General features: G+C 44.4%; 1 protein-coding gene across 2 annotated transcripts in view; it reads left to right on the top strand.

The window, feature by feature from the left end:
* Positions 1 to 4,382: 4,382 nt before the first annotated feature.
* DGKA (diacylglycerol kinase alpha) overlaps positions 4,383 to 14,298 on the top strand; it is a 57,295-nt gene continuing 47,379 nt past the window's right edge. The window contains exon 1 of one of the 2 annotated variants that reach the window (XM_066614198.1): positions 4,383 to 4,483. The gene's annotated coding sequence lies outside the window, so the exon portion shown is untranslated. Of the gene's footprint in view, positions 4,484 to 13,618; positions 13,666 to 14,298 lie in introns of those variants that run through there. The other variant, XM_066614199.1, reaches the window with a different exon arrangement.

Here is a 14,298-nt window from a genome sequence, read left to right on the forward strand (position 1 = left end):
CACAGCTGCGATACAAGGACATCTGCAAGAGGGATCTGAAGGCCTTAGGGATGGACCTCAACAAGTGGGAAACCCTGGCCTCTGAGCGGCCCGCTTGGAGGCAGGCTGTGCAGCATGGCCTTTCCCAGTTTGAAGAGACACTTTGCCAACAGTCTGAGGCTAAGAGGCAAAGAAGGAAGGCCCATAGCCAGGGAGACAGACCAGGGACAGACTGCACTTGCTCCCGGTGTGGAAGGGATTGTCACTCCCGGATTGGCCTTTTCAGCCACACTAGACGCTGTGCCAGAACCACCTTTCAGAGCGCGATACCATAGTCTTTCGAGACTGAAGGTTGCCAATACACAGGTGGTACACGTTGGCTCTGCATTTTTGTACACAACTGCTGCTGGGCATGCTTGCAGTTTGCATTTGTGGCAAACCAGCTCACATAATCAATCACTGTGCATTAATAGGAAGTGGGTTGGTTTCCAAAAAAACCCAGCAACCCAGTTTTAAACAACCTTCCAGATATGTTCTCCAGTTCAGTCTTAAGAAGTTGACAAATTTCAGTACACTTAGAGAGGAAGGAGGTTGAGCAAGATAATAGTGGCAAGGAATGTACTGTTTCAGTGTGCTACTTGCATTGCACTGTTCTGAAAGAGGATTGGCCTTCTTTCATACGTTGGGCTGGGCTTTTGTTTTCCTTCATAAAGGAAAGGAGGGCTAAAAGCAGGAGAGAGTGCAGGCCTGGCCATTTGAAAGTTGCACATCATGTGTAACGGCCACACCTGAACTCTTTGGGGGGTCACACTTCTCCCTATTCTTGAGGTTCTCCTCACGTGGCTGGCCTCAGCTGAGTTTCAGAACAGCAGCTTCAGGCATTGCAGGGCAGCTGCTTGTTGCCTTTTGGGACCAAGTAGGATTTTTTAAACTGAGCCTCCTCTGCTTGGCTTTTGGAGAATGCAGGGGTTTTTGCTCAGTCTGAAGAACCTCTCTCTTTACTGCCAAAGCCCTTTGTCTTTTTGTTTGGCAGAAGGCTGCTGCAAATTGGTTTAAATTTAAGCCAGATTGACTGAGTTAAGTTTAGAGTTTAGTCACAACTTTAGACCTAGATAAAGTAGGAGGAGGGCAAGGAAGTAATTAAATGGTGTGTACCCTGATGGCATCTCTTGGGGCACAGCAAGGGTTTGCTTACGGTGCTCAGGGGTGTGTGGGGAAATCCCATTGATTTGGCTGTCATGAGGTAGCCTATAAGAACATAAGAACAGCCCACTGGATCAGGCCATAGGCCCATCTAGTCCAGCTTCCTGTATCTCACAGCGGCCCACCAAATGCCCCAGGGAGCACACCAGATAACAAGAGACCTCATCCTGGTGCCCTCCCCTGAAGTTTAACAGGCGCAGTTTAACAGGCGCTTCTGGGATGGGCATGCCCTCTGAACACTCCATTTCAGTATGGCAGTGAAGAGAGAGAACCAGAGGCAAATACTTCTGCTTCCAAATCCAGCCCAGGGTAGAATTGCTGAAGGATAAGAGCAGCTTTACAGCCTGCTATTCCTTCTCCTCAGCAAGATTAGCATGTGGCACTAGTTAAAGAAAACTTCAAAGTAATGAGAGCTAGGATGGTGTAGTGGTTTGAGAGGTGAACTTAGGCCTGGATGATCCAGGTTCAAATCTCCCCTCAGCCATAAAGCTTCCTGGGTGACCTTGGGCCAATCACTTTCTCTCAGCCTCACCTACCTCACAGGGTTGTTGTGAGGACAAGAAGGAGGGGAAGAGCAGCTGTGTAAACCGCTCTGAGCTCTTTGGAGGAAGGGCGGTATAAAAATGTGAATAAATAAATAAATATCCTGTAGAGATCTTTGGTAAAGTTGTGTCCCAATTAAATCTAGATATTATCTCCTATCTCCATTTCAGTGTAGCAGAAGCTAAAGGATGCTATGGTTTCTTTGGAGTCCATATTGGAAAAAAGCATCCTATAAATATTACTATGAATACCTTGTTGTTTAACCAAGCCTTCTGATGTTATGGCCTTTTTAACATCTTTTATATATCTTTTAGTTGCTTTTTTACAGGCCCGATTCCTCTAAGAACTGCTGTTTTATGCTCTTTTATTCTGACTCTTCTGACTACTGTTTTTATGGGTTCTGCTAATGTGTTTTTTGTTTTTTTTAAATATGTTTTTATCTGTTTGTGAAATTATGTTTTAATCTGTTTTATATGTTAGCCGCCCTGGGTCCCTCTTTGGGAGAAGGGCGGGATAAAAATAAAGTTTTATTATTATTATTATGAATAAAGATATTGTCTAAGTCACAACAATGTAGAACAGTTGTGTCATGTTATGTATAGTATGGGCTAGAATGGCCCTTTGATATGGGCTAGAATGGCCCTTTGATAAGGTCTAGAATGAATTTAGCAGTTTAATTTTAAAGCCTCCTTTTTGGATTTATTAGTCATAGCTTCTGGATAGGCCTTTCTTACATATATGTCCAAGGCAGACGTTTTCAGGTTTATTCCAGGGAAACTTAAAAGTCCTCAGCAGCTTCCTTAATGAAGAAGAAGAAGAATGGTGGAAAAGGTTTTGCTGAGAAATAACTTGTTTCTCAACCTCCCTGAGAAACAACATCACTACTTCCTATGCAATCCACAGCTAGGTGTGTTCTTAGTTCATGTGGAGCAACTGTGAAGCCCCATACAGATTTACCAAAGTAAGGCTTTAATTGTAAATGTAAAATCACAAACATCAGGGAATAAGCCCCTAGGACACGCGGTCTTTTGAGGCAGGTGTGACAGAGCCTCACCTGAGCTCCTGGACCACCTGGACTTGAGCTTTCAGATGCGACTGGAGATGATCTCTGCCTGCACATGGCCTCTGTGGGCTTCAGAAAGCCCCCTGGATATATTTTAAAACAGGCTTTTAAATACCTATGGGAGCCTTTCAGGAACTGTGTTCTTTTTCTTAAGCTAGGAAAAAGGCAGAAGTGACATTTCTAGCATGCTAGAAACGCAGCTCATTAAAAAACAACAAAATTCATTGAAACCAATTGTATGGAGGTTGCCATGTTGTAAGCATACACCGTGGAGGCTGCCATGTTCCTGCATTATTTTTAATAGAAAATAAGCGGAAGTGACGTCTGTGTGAAGGTGGCTTTTCTAGCTCTGAGCTAGCTTTTCAAAATCCTAGTGTGGCTAGCATGCTAGAATCTGAAAAAAGAATGTGACCAATGATCATAGTGTGCTGGAAGCTAAAAAAACTAGCACTTCTAGAGCTGGAAGCTAAAAAGATTGCAGCCTGAGGCCTGCAGAGGCTATGTGTGGCTATGTGTGACCTTTTTGAAAACTGGAGGTACTTTTTAAGTAGAGGGCTTTCTGAAGCCTGCAGAGGCCGCGCAGCTTCTGCAAGCCTCAGAACAGCTCTGGATGTGACCAGAACAAGGTTCCAGTTGCATTTGGAGGCCTAGTGATCCAAAAGTGTTACATCGCTTCAGAGTTATATGACTTTCTGTGCCTCACCAACGCAGAATGTCACAGCATCCTGGTAAGTCCCACTAAAATATAAGAGAACTTATTTCTGGGTAAATAAGGCTGTGTGTAGTCCTGTTGAGTAATGGTGCTTACTCCCAGGTTAGTCTGCAATCCTATACACACTTACCCTGGAGTAAATCCCATTGAATTCAATGAGACTCACTTCTGAGGAGACACCCATAGGATTGTGCTTTTAGTGTGCACAGCATTGCAACTTTCATATGCACTTCAGAATGTGCCCCAGAATCCTTTGCAGCTCACAGGGCAGCCCATGCCGGAGCAACATGTTTGGAAAGGGGTCCTGCAGGAAAGAAGTTTATTTTATTTTCACATATTTATACCGCCCTTCCTCCAAAGAGCTCAGGGTGGTGTACACAGCTGCTCCCCTCCTTTTGTCCTCACAACAACCCTGTGAGGTAGGTGAGGCTGAGAGAAGTGTCTGGCCCAAAGTCACCCAGGAAGCTTTGTGGTTGAGGGGGGATTTGAAAAACATTGATTTCAAGCATGATTTTGGACTTTAAAAAAGATGTAACACAAAAAGATGCAACACAGTCACACAAGTGCCCCTCCCTTTTTATTGCCTGGGTTTTGGATTGTCTACAAAAGGAGACTATAAATGTGAAGGTGATGGCAAACCCCTGGGGACCTAGAGAGGAAGGGGACAGCTGGGCTCCCCCCAAGCCAGGCAGGAGTTAGGTGTGCTCTTTGCAACCCCATTGGAGCTCCAAGTTCCAGCCCCTCCTGGGCTGGCCAGTTCCCTTGCGAGGAAGCTGCTCGTGCCTTTTGCCAGCCTTCTCCCCCCCCCTTCCTTTGGTAATGTATACAATGAAAGAAAGAAGAAGTCGCCCGAGAGCTGCCTTCGCTGATGTCAGGAGCGGGGCTGGCTCTCAGGAGGGTGTGATTGAGTTTGGCTGAGCTTCAGGCAGCCCTCGATCTTCCGCCTCCAACTTCCAGTGCGCTGAGACGGGCTGCAGGGCAAGGTAGAGGAACCCCTTTCCGTTTTCTCTTTCCGCGCAGCCACGCTGTGTTGCCAGGAGTGCGCGCGCGTGGGAATGCACGCACGCGTGCATAGGAAGCATGGCAGGATGGGGGGGGAATGGAGGAGTGAGGGGGGGTTGCAATGAGTGTGATTTGGAAGCAGCTTCCCCAGCAGTGGTGGGGGGCACAATTCAGCCCTGCAGGCTTGCTCTGCCTGTGCCCAAAGCGGAGGGGATGCCAAGAAGTCCTGGGGGCGCGCGCGGGATCCTACTTGCTGGCCCCCCCTTTCAGTGTGTGTGAGAGCGCGCCTGCCTGCCTGCCTGCCTGCTCCAGAGCGCTGCAATCTGGGTCGGGGCAAAAATAGGTTTCTTTCAAATATTTATGACTCCCAGGCGCGTCCCTGGGCTGACGGCTTCTTATTTTAGCAGCCAGGAGGGGAGAGAGGGAAGGAGAACTTGGTGTGCTTGGGGGGGGGGGGGGTGAGAGAGGAAACTAAAAAAAAAACCAACCACCAAACGCAAAGAACCTGGTGGGGGCTGGAGTGATTCACCTTTCTGTCTGTGAGGGTTGCCAGCCCTTTGAGGTGACCACTGAAGCAGTCCTGGGCGTTTGAACAGGGCCTGCTTGGTTTTCATGACTTGGTGAAGAAGGGGGGGGGGAAATCTCCAGGAATAGCTTCAGTCAGAATTGGCAGCCCTCCTTACAGCCCAACCCTATGCATATCTACTTAGAAGCAAATCCTACTGTGTGCAATGGGGCTTACTCCCAGGAAAATGTGTATAGGATTGCAGCCTGAGGGCCCAATCCTATCCATTTTTCCCCATGTTGGTGCGGTTGTGCCAGTGGGGTGTGCGCTGCGTCCTGTGGTGGAGGGGTAGTCACTGGTGCCTTCTCAAGGTATGGGAACATACCTTGAGAAGGCACCAAGGGATGGGTGCCTTTACAAGGTATGATTCCCTAATCGTGGGGCAACATTGTGGCTACACCGGAGCTGGGAAGTTGGACCTGAGAAGGCACCAAGGGATGGGTGCCTTTACAAGGTATGATTCCCTAATCGTGGGGCAACATTGTGGCTACACCGGAGCTGGGAAGTTGGACAGGTTGGGGCCCTTACTCCCTGCCCTGCAGAAGCATGTGGCACACATTGTTGTGTGGTAAACTGCAAGCGGCAAACTTTGTGCAAGCTGCAAACCTGAGAGGAAGGAAGGAGGGCTGGCTGCTATACTGCAGCCTGTTGGGAAGAGTGTGTTTCGTACCTCTTGAACATGTTGTGCGCCTGCTATCGGTTATCTCATTCATTGAAGGCTCCCTCTCTCGGTTTATCAGACCCTGGGAAAGGCTTGCCTGGCCTCATTTCCTGTGAATAAGAGGGCGTTGATTCCTCTGGAATAATGTGGACTTGTATGCCCCAGTTTAGTCAGGAGCATGTAAAATGATCCCAGATTGGAAGTCTGACTGTGCCTTTTATGTCGAACATAGCTTTATCTCTGCAGTGCAGGAGACAGCGGCCCCCAGTTTGAGGCTGAGATGCTGTTTAGAATGTGTTAGCAACTATCCTGAAAGAAAGAAAGAAAAGGCACATTTGGAGAAGGCCCTTGAAGAATATCTGTATATTTGTAATATGGTGAAGACCCTTCGTGTAGATATACAATAATGTTTGAGGACATAAAGAAACTCCTGTTCCTAGCAAGTGGGATTCACAGAATACAATGGGAGATCTCAGGGACAGATCTTTCCCAGCCACTCTTACTGAGATCCCTTAACTTCTTAAGTGAATATGCCAGGAATGCTGAATGTTGGCCCTCCAATATACCCTATTTCCCTGGGCTACAGTCCCTTACCTTAAGAGTGTTTTATAGATCTTTACGTAATGGTGGATAATCATAATAATCCCTTCTGATTTTGAAATCCCTGTCAAAAACAGCACTATGAAAGCAAATCTGTTGCGTATAGGATTAAAGCAGACTGCAGAAGGCAGTTCCCCAGCAAAGGAAGGACTCTGAGGTTGACCCACAAGACCTTTGTTCTTGTGTCTGTAGTTTCCATGGGTCTCAGTCTAATATACTCTTTTTTATTGTTGGTGGAGAGGGCCAGTTATGAGAGTAATTGAGTTTATGAGGATGAGATGTGTTGACAGTGCGATAAAGGAGAAACGCAGACTGTCAGGTTATAGGCTAGGCCTCCAGAGACGACGTAAAGTGCAATGTCATACATCTGTGGAACAGTTGTTATCAATGCTCATTTGATCTTCCAGAATGTTAGCATGGTGCTCTTGGGTCAGGAGGCAGGGAAACAAGGTTCAAATTCCTACTCGGCCATGATTTTCACAGTGGCCTTTTAGACATTCTTCCAGCATAAACTGTCTTACAGGTTTTTGGCGAAAATAATAAGCAAAGAATTACAAAACCCTTTAGACTCTGATTTTTTTAAAATTCATAGACACTTTGAATAAAACTGACCTTTCAGTTTTTTTGGTATCTAATTTGTACTAAACCTGTTTGACAGTTCATCTTTTTTGTGTCTTGGAAGGTCTGCTGAGACGCTGACCTAACTGTGTTCTGCCCCCAGTGGCCAAATTGAAGCCTATCAAATTAGCCCTGTTATAATCTCTTGAGGTTGTTAGAGGGAAAAAACGCTAAAATCTGTTTTAAGCTCTCTAGGGCACATTCCTCAGGAGTTTTCTTTCCAGCAGTTTTAAATTATAACTAGTGATTTCTGCTCACTATTTTATGGCTTTGTGATTTTGGAAAATCTTTTCTGGTAAGGAGTCTTGAGAACATGATTGCAATGAGCAGTAAAGGCTGCAGAACTAGAAAGAATGCTTTACTGTTGCATGTGTATGTGGAATGTATTTGTATTTGTTGCTGCTGTTTGCATTTATATCCTGCCCTTAACCAAATGGTCAAAGACCATTCACTATATTATAGAAGACAGAAAGCAATTGCATAAAAATTTGTTAATTTGATGGTTAAAACCCTGGTGAAAATAAGTGAGCTTTAGCAGTTATTTGGAAGTGGGGAGAGTGAGATCTTCTTCCATTGTTTATGTAAGCATTCCAAGCCCAGGAAGCCACCAGGCCTTTTTCCATGTGCACACCAATCATATTTCCTTAGGCAGTGCTACAGAGAACAAGACCTCCTTTGCAGATCTTAATGGGCATCAGTATTTTCATATGGCAGCAGACGGTCCTTGAGGTGTTGTGGAATCTCATGAATGTGAAGGTTATTGTGTGATCTTGCAGATTCCGTCTTCAAAATTTGGTTAAGCAGTTCTAGTAAACAAGAAGCTTAGCGCATATGGGTCCAATCCTGAGCTTGGTGTCGCACATGTGCCATAAGACATGCCCACAACACCCTGAGCTGAGTCAGCAATGGCGCCAGTCCAGCAGCAGCCAGACACCGCCTGGAGCTAGATACAAGCTTCATGTGGCAGTGAGGGCTTCAGGGGTAGGGGAAGAACGGGGCGGGGGGGAGGAACCTGTGGCTAGGATAGGACCAGCGAAGTTCTGCTTCGCTGGATCCTGAACTCCATGTCAGGCCTTCCGGCCTGATATGGAATCTCTCAACTCTTTGCTGGCAAAATAGCCAGTGCAGACTGAAAAACCCCATTGTGGCTTTTCCCTGAGGAGACCTCTGGTGGCTGCTGTGGTGCCACAGGATGCAACGGTAGCTGCTTTGGCACCACTGCACCTGATAGTGGAGCTTCCTTTAGGATTGGGCTGTAACTTACTTTGTAAATGCTAATGCTGAACTTGCATTGTTATCTTTCTAAGGACCTGGATTCAGAAAGAAAGGACCAGAAAGAAGTATACTATATTACATTATATATTTTTAAAATTGCAGTTGCGTGGCATGGAAAGGAAAAGGGCAGTTCATCAACTCTCTGTGACAGTGAATTTTTCATCTTGTTCTTCTGTTTTGTACTATTTAAAAAATCCTCTCTTGTGCTAGCCAAGTACTTAATCTTTTTTTAGCTATTAGCACAATGGTGTTATGCCAAGAGCAATATCTAGTTTGGTATAGAATGTTACTGCTGCATTTCTCTGAGAATATAAAGCACTCAAAGTGAGTAAGGTGATACTTCTTACTGAACTAACATCTGGTGATTGAAAGCATATAGGCTTAGGGCTCTTCACTCAATAATTTTCATCACATTTCCAATTCCTCCAGCCATTTCACAAGTTTGGGGAAACAATCTTCCTCCTACCTTTTGGAAAGATTGAGAAAGAAGTTTGACTTTACAGAGGGAGTCAGAATTAAGAAACAGATGCCAAAGTAAGATGTGTGGGTACATTGGTGGAGAAGCCATAGATATGGGGCTAATTCATATGGGGTTAATAATCCATTTTCTAATCCATAGGTTGGGGCAGGAATCTTACACATGCACAGTACCTTATACCCAGTCAAATAACTGGTCCACCGAATCAGTATTTACAGCACTGGCTGCTCCCTGGGGCTTTGGACAGTGGTCTTTTTCCAAGTGTGAAAAATCTGGAGATGCCAGGGGTTGAATCTTTTTCATGCCAAGCACATATTCTACTACTGAACTATGGCTGTTCTTATTTACCACTAAGGGGCACAACTGGAAATATAATGAGATGGAAGGCTACAATTCATCTCCATATTGTAAGTGCACATTAGAGTGAGATAATTTGCATGCCATTTTCACCTAGTACCTATTCATGTGACATCCTGGGCATGCAGTAGCCATATGACAGGTCTTGGAGTCAGCGTACCCATATGAGCTCCCAGTCAGTGTTTGTATGCATTTGCATCTGGCATGTCACTGTAACTAATTTAACAGCACAGTACTTGTTAAACTACAGTAGGTGCATTATGCTATCAAGCCTCAGCCAGGTTCAGAGACCAGCAGTGGAGTTCAGGTTTGGTTCTGGAACGAATAGGCTTGTATCCAAGGAAGGTCACACGCAAGTTGAGGTTCATCGTGGTGAATGGAGATCTGGGGCAGGAGCAGAGGCAGGTATATCATTAGGTCAGACAGGTGGTCAGGTCCCAAAGATGGCAATTCAGGGGGCAGTGGGAGGTGGTCTGTGTGAATACTTGTGGTAAGCTGCCTAGAGAAACCAAGCTTGTAGCAACTGCGATAGAGGACCAGATAAGTCACTGTTGTTTCCACAGATCACTTTGTCTAGCTGGGCAGATGAGCAACAGTATCTTCTTTGGTCATCATCTGAATGGTGCTGTGCACTGTGGAGAGAAGGGCAATTACTCCCTCTGTATGAGAGTTGCTCCAATGGCTCAGGGAGTAAGGTGTTGCTGAGTGGTTGTAAGAAAAGCCTGGCTGAATCAGACCTAAAGTTCCTTCTAGTCAGAATTCTGTTTCTTGCAATGGTCCACCGACTGCTTCGAGGAAACCCACAAAAAGGAGAAAAAGGCGTACTCTCTTGCCATGGTGTCTCCACACCATGCATAATTTATAAGAATCAATCGTGTGTCCTTCCCTTAATTGCCTCTTTTCCAAGCTAAAAAGCCCCAAATGCTATAGCCTTTCCTCATAATGAAGGTGCTCTAGCCTTCTGATATTTTGGTTGCTCTCTTTTGCATCTTTTCCAGCTCTAAGGTATCTTTCTTGTGTGTGGTGGCCAGAACTGTACACAATACTATATGCCAAATATGGCCCTACCTATACAAGTCTAAGGGCCTTGCTTTTCAGAAACCATGCTGATTCTTCTTCAGCAAGGCTCTTCTATATACTTCATAATTTTAACTTATGCTTTTGACTAGTTTACCAGAGGTTAAACTGAGCAGCTTGTAGTTTCCCAGATCTCCCAGATCCCTTTTGAAATATCCATATTACATTGGTTGCCTTCTAGTTCTCCTGCATGGAGGTTGATTTAAAGAACAACATATATTTTTGTTAGATGATCCATGGGCTCCTCATTTCATTCCTCATGTTTTTGCACCTCTCATTGTCAGCTTACATTTCTTTTGCAAGAGTTTGTATGGATGTCCCAATAAGGAGAACAAGACTTCCATTTTCTAAAGAAAGCCAAGGCTGTTTCTAGTGCTTTGCACCTGCTCTGGTTCTTTTCAATGTTTTTGGAAGTTCTTACTCTCAAATGGGAAAAATTTGAATTTGCTGTAGGACATTTTAACATGCAGATTTAGAAATCAGGGGAGTTTGGACATGTAATGGATATGAGCATTTTGTTTGCTGCCTATAATGACATTAGTATTTTTGCCACTGGCCTTGCATTTAACCTGTGCAACAAGAAGTAATAAAAAGTAAAAATTAAACCTGGGATTTGGAGTGAGGGTGCTTAACACTTTCCCTCAATTCCATTTTCCCAATTTAAGTTGCATCTCTGCTTAAAACAGTGTATCTCAAACCTTGGGTTAGGACCCACTTAGGTGGGTCGCAAACCAATTTCAGGTGGGTCCCCATTCATTTCACTATTTTATCTTTAGTATATTAGACTTGATGCTACAATAGTATGTGACAGCATGTGGGGAAATGTTGCAGATCTGTACTTTTAACAAGCTATGTACGCGTATATGCTTTTAACAATAATGGTCAATGAGACTTACTCCTGGGTAAGTGTGGGCAGGATTGCAGCCTAGGATTATTAAAAATCTTCCTGCTTGATGATGTCACTTCTGGTAATGACATCACTTCCGGTGGGTCTTGACAGATTCTCATTCTAAAAAGTGGGTTCCAGTGCTAAAGCCACTGAGAACCACTGGCTTAAGCTATTTATCCTGCAGGACAAAACATACAAGTATGGTTTTCACTCTGGGTGAAAATAACTTTAGAACGGGCAATTTAGATAAGGAAAATGGCAGGAACATAGGTAGAAAGGGTTCCCCTAGTAATGTTCTATGATTTGATTTGGAGAGTGGTTCTAAGCTGACTTTGAACTTAAAAAAAAATCTGATCACGAATCTCCCAACGTCTTGTCTCTTTGGCCCATGGTACCCAAATAGCATCTGTATATTTTCTTTTGTCCAAGGGCCTAGCTACAGCACGCACACATCTGCGCATGCCAAAGTACACATTTACTCAAGAGATCAGGGCCCCATTCTAAGGCAAATATCACAGGCCTTTATAACCTTTCAATGAAGTTATTTTTAATTTAGGAATATAAATAGTCTTCCTGGCCAGGAATTAACTAGGAAAAACAAACCAGGTGCTAATCCGTAAGAGACAATTTTATCTCAAAGTAAATAGGAGATACAGCAAAGCCTGTAAATATTTTGTGCGTCCTTGGTTTTGCAACGCTCTGTGTGGATTCTGCTATTCATTGTGGTGTGGAACAATCCATAAAGCAGGCATCAAGGGGGTGGATTGGGGAGTAGAGGGTAGCCTGGTTACATCGAAAGGAGGATTTTAAAAATAGTTTTACGTTGGGGGAGGTAAAAAATGATAAGCACTCCTAAAATTTTGACATAGTTTATGGACCATTCCTTTATGGTATCTTGAGAGTCTTGGCATTAATGTCTTGTTTGGTTTTTTAAATGTCTAGCCTTTATTGTAGAAGAAAATTTGGAAATGTGTGCATGACCTTCCAGTCTCTCCATTCCTTGACAAAATATTGCTAGACAATTTCATCCTAGAGAAGCAGCTGTAGTCTTTTGCAGCAAAAACAACAGAGTCCTGGACCACCGTTTAATGTGTTGTTTGATAAATGGACTCATGGAAGCTGAAAAAAAATTGTACTGTATAAGGCTAAGAGAACACATGGGCATATGCATAATTTCTTTTCATTGCAGCAATTGTCCTGCAGTGAGTTGTAGAACTATTCCTAGTTGCAGAATTTTGCTGTAGCTATCACTAGGATGTATTCAGTGCAGCTGCTTCTGCATTTCACTTTAGACAGAGTTGAGATGCACCTTTATCTTGGATGTACAGCTGGAATAAGGGCCCTGCTCATGTCTCCGTCAGCAGAGGTAGCTACAGCAGGTGTTGTCAACTGTCATTGTTTTCTCAGCATGCAAGCAAAAGTTATTTTCCCTGTTAAATTGTGCAATGTCCACAGAGGGATCTACAAAGGAAGCAGGGGTGTTTGCTTTTGAATTACAGCTGATCTTTGAGACATGCTTACTCTTTGGGTAATGGATCCTATCACTGGAAGTGAGGTTTCTCAGGGAAAGTGTTCTTGCTGGGCTGCAGTTTGTAACTGTCGGACTGGAACGTGATTAATTTGTGCAGACACAACCTGTTATATTGAATAACAGCATTTTTTGTACTGTGCAACACATAAGAGAGAGAATTTATAGGGAGGGCAGTGGGAGGATGCAAAGGGAAAATTGCAGCGGTTTGACCTTCTTATGGGACCACAAAAGAGGCTGAAAATACTTGGTTGGGGCAAACAGGAACAACCAGAGAAATGCAAAGTAGGGCACTGAGTATATCTTCGTTAGGTTAGGCAGCAGAGCATTCTGGAGGCTTCAGTGGTGGCATGCGTTTCCTAAGGTTTATCGGAGAGGGGTAAATAGTTGAAGGAGGGCTTGGCAAAACCTCAGGAATATCTGTCGAAAAATAATCCTACCCAGATTTCTCTTAAATCCCATTTCCTCTTGAAAGTGCTAGGGCAGAAATGCAATTTACAACTCTTCTGCTTCTTTGTTGTTCATAGCAGTTGTCCCTGATAAGGACATACTACTTTCCTCCACCAGCCCATTGAAACCATGCTAGTCTGATGACACTGCCACACCCTCTGCCACTGTGCTGCTGCATTTGCTGACAGAGCCCTGGACTGGAACAGCAGTTGCAGGGCTGTCCGGTGTTCTGCCTGGGATACAGAGAAGGAAAAGGGGCAGCACAAGTGGCTGTGGGAGAGGAGGTGGCTGAGCAGAGTAGGAGGAGGGAAAGCAGCCATTGCAAAAGATTTCTCTCCCCCCCCCCCAAGAGCAGAAAACAGCTTGCAGGAGGGATTGCTGTGGATGATGTCTACATTCATCCATTGTTTGCCTTTGTAAACAGATTTTGCAGGTTTCTGTATTGTTTAAAAACCTGTTTGACCAGAGAGGACTGTGGGATAAGTGAAACATGTTTCTTCTCTATGAGAAGGGATGCCTCTCTCAAACAACCCTCATCTCTCTTCAGAACTCTCTGTTTCTTGTATTTATTTGCAAGGCTGTGCTAAGGGGAAAGATAACATATCGGGAGAAGAGTAAACAGCACAACATCGGAGGGGATGAGGGGTTCCTCTTATGCAAAATATGTGAGTATCAATGTGATTTTAAGTTTTCCCTGTCGGAGATTCAAATTCTCTCCGTTCAAAGCCAGTTTTAGGCACAGAAAATGTAGCCATATCCTAAGAAGCACCAGTGTCTGCCTGATGACAAAGCTGCATCTGGGGCTAGTGTGAAGCAAAAAGAGCAATATCCTTTGAATGGATGGCTTGTGCTATTTATCGAGGACTCCACTTGCTAGGAGAATGCTGGGTGGTCACTGGAAAAAAGAAAGGCATTGAAAAGGAGTCCTGGCTAATTTTCTTGTCTTTTTACGTGTTTGGATTGCAGATCACAGGACCTGTCTCATGCTTCTGTGAGGCAGAAGGATCCTGTGTGAGGGTCTTGGGAGATGAGATTCTGACCCAGTTCTTTTGCAAGAGAAAGGGACAAGAACTGTGCTGTCTTGAAACAGCCTGTTTAAACAGAGAACATACTTTAGTACAAAACAAGTCATTAGCAGCACAGGGAATAAAACCTCAGAATCCTTTCTTCCAGCCTCTACCTTTCTTTCCCCTGCTATACTGGATCCAGAAATTTATTTTATTTATTTGAAAAATGTGTACCCTGCCTTTCCCATGCCAAAGCCCAAGGTGGCTTACAAAGATCCATAATAAATGTAC

This window comes from Tiliqua scincoides, chromosome 2, assembly GCF_035046505.1.
Source record: "Tiliqua scincoides isolate rTilSci1 chromosome 2, rTilSci1.hap2, whole genome shotgun sequence".
Classification (NCBI taxonomy): domain Eukaryota; kingdom Metazoa; phylum Chordata; class Lepidosauria; order Squamata; family Scincidae; genus Tiliqua; species Tiliqua scincoides.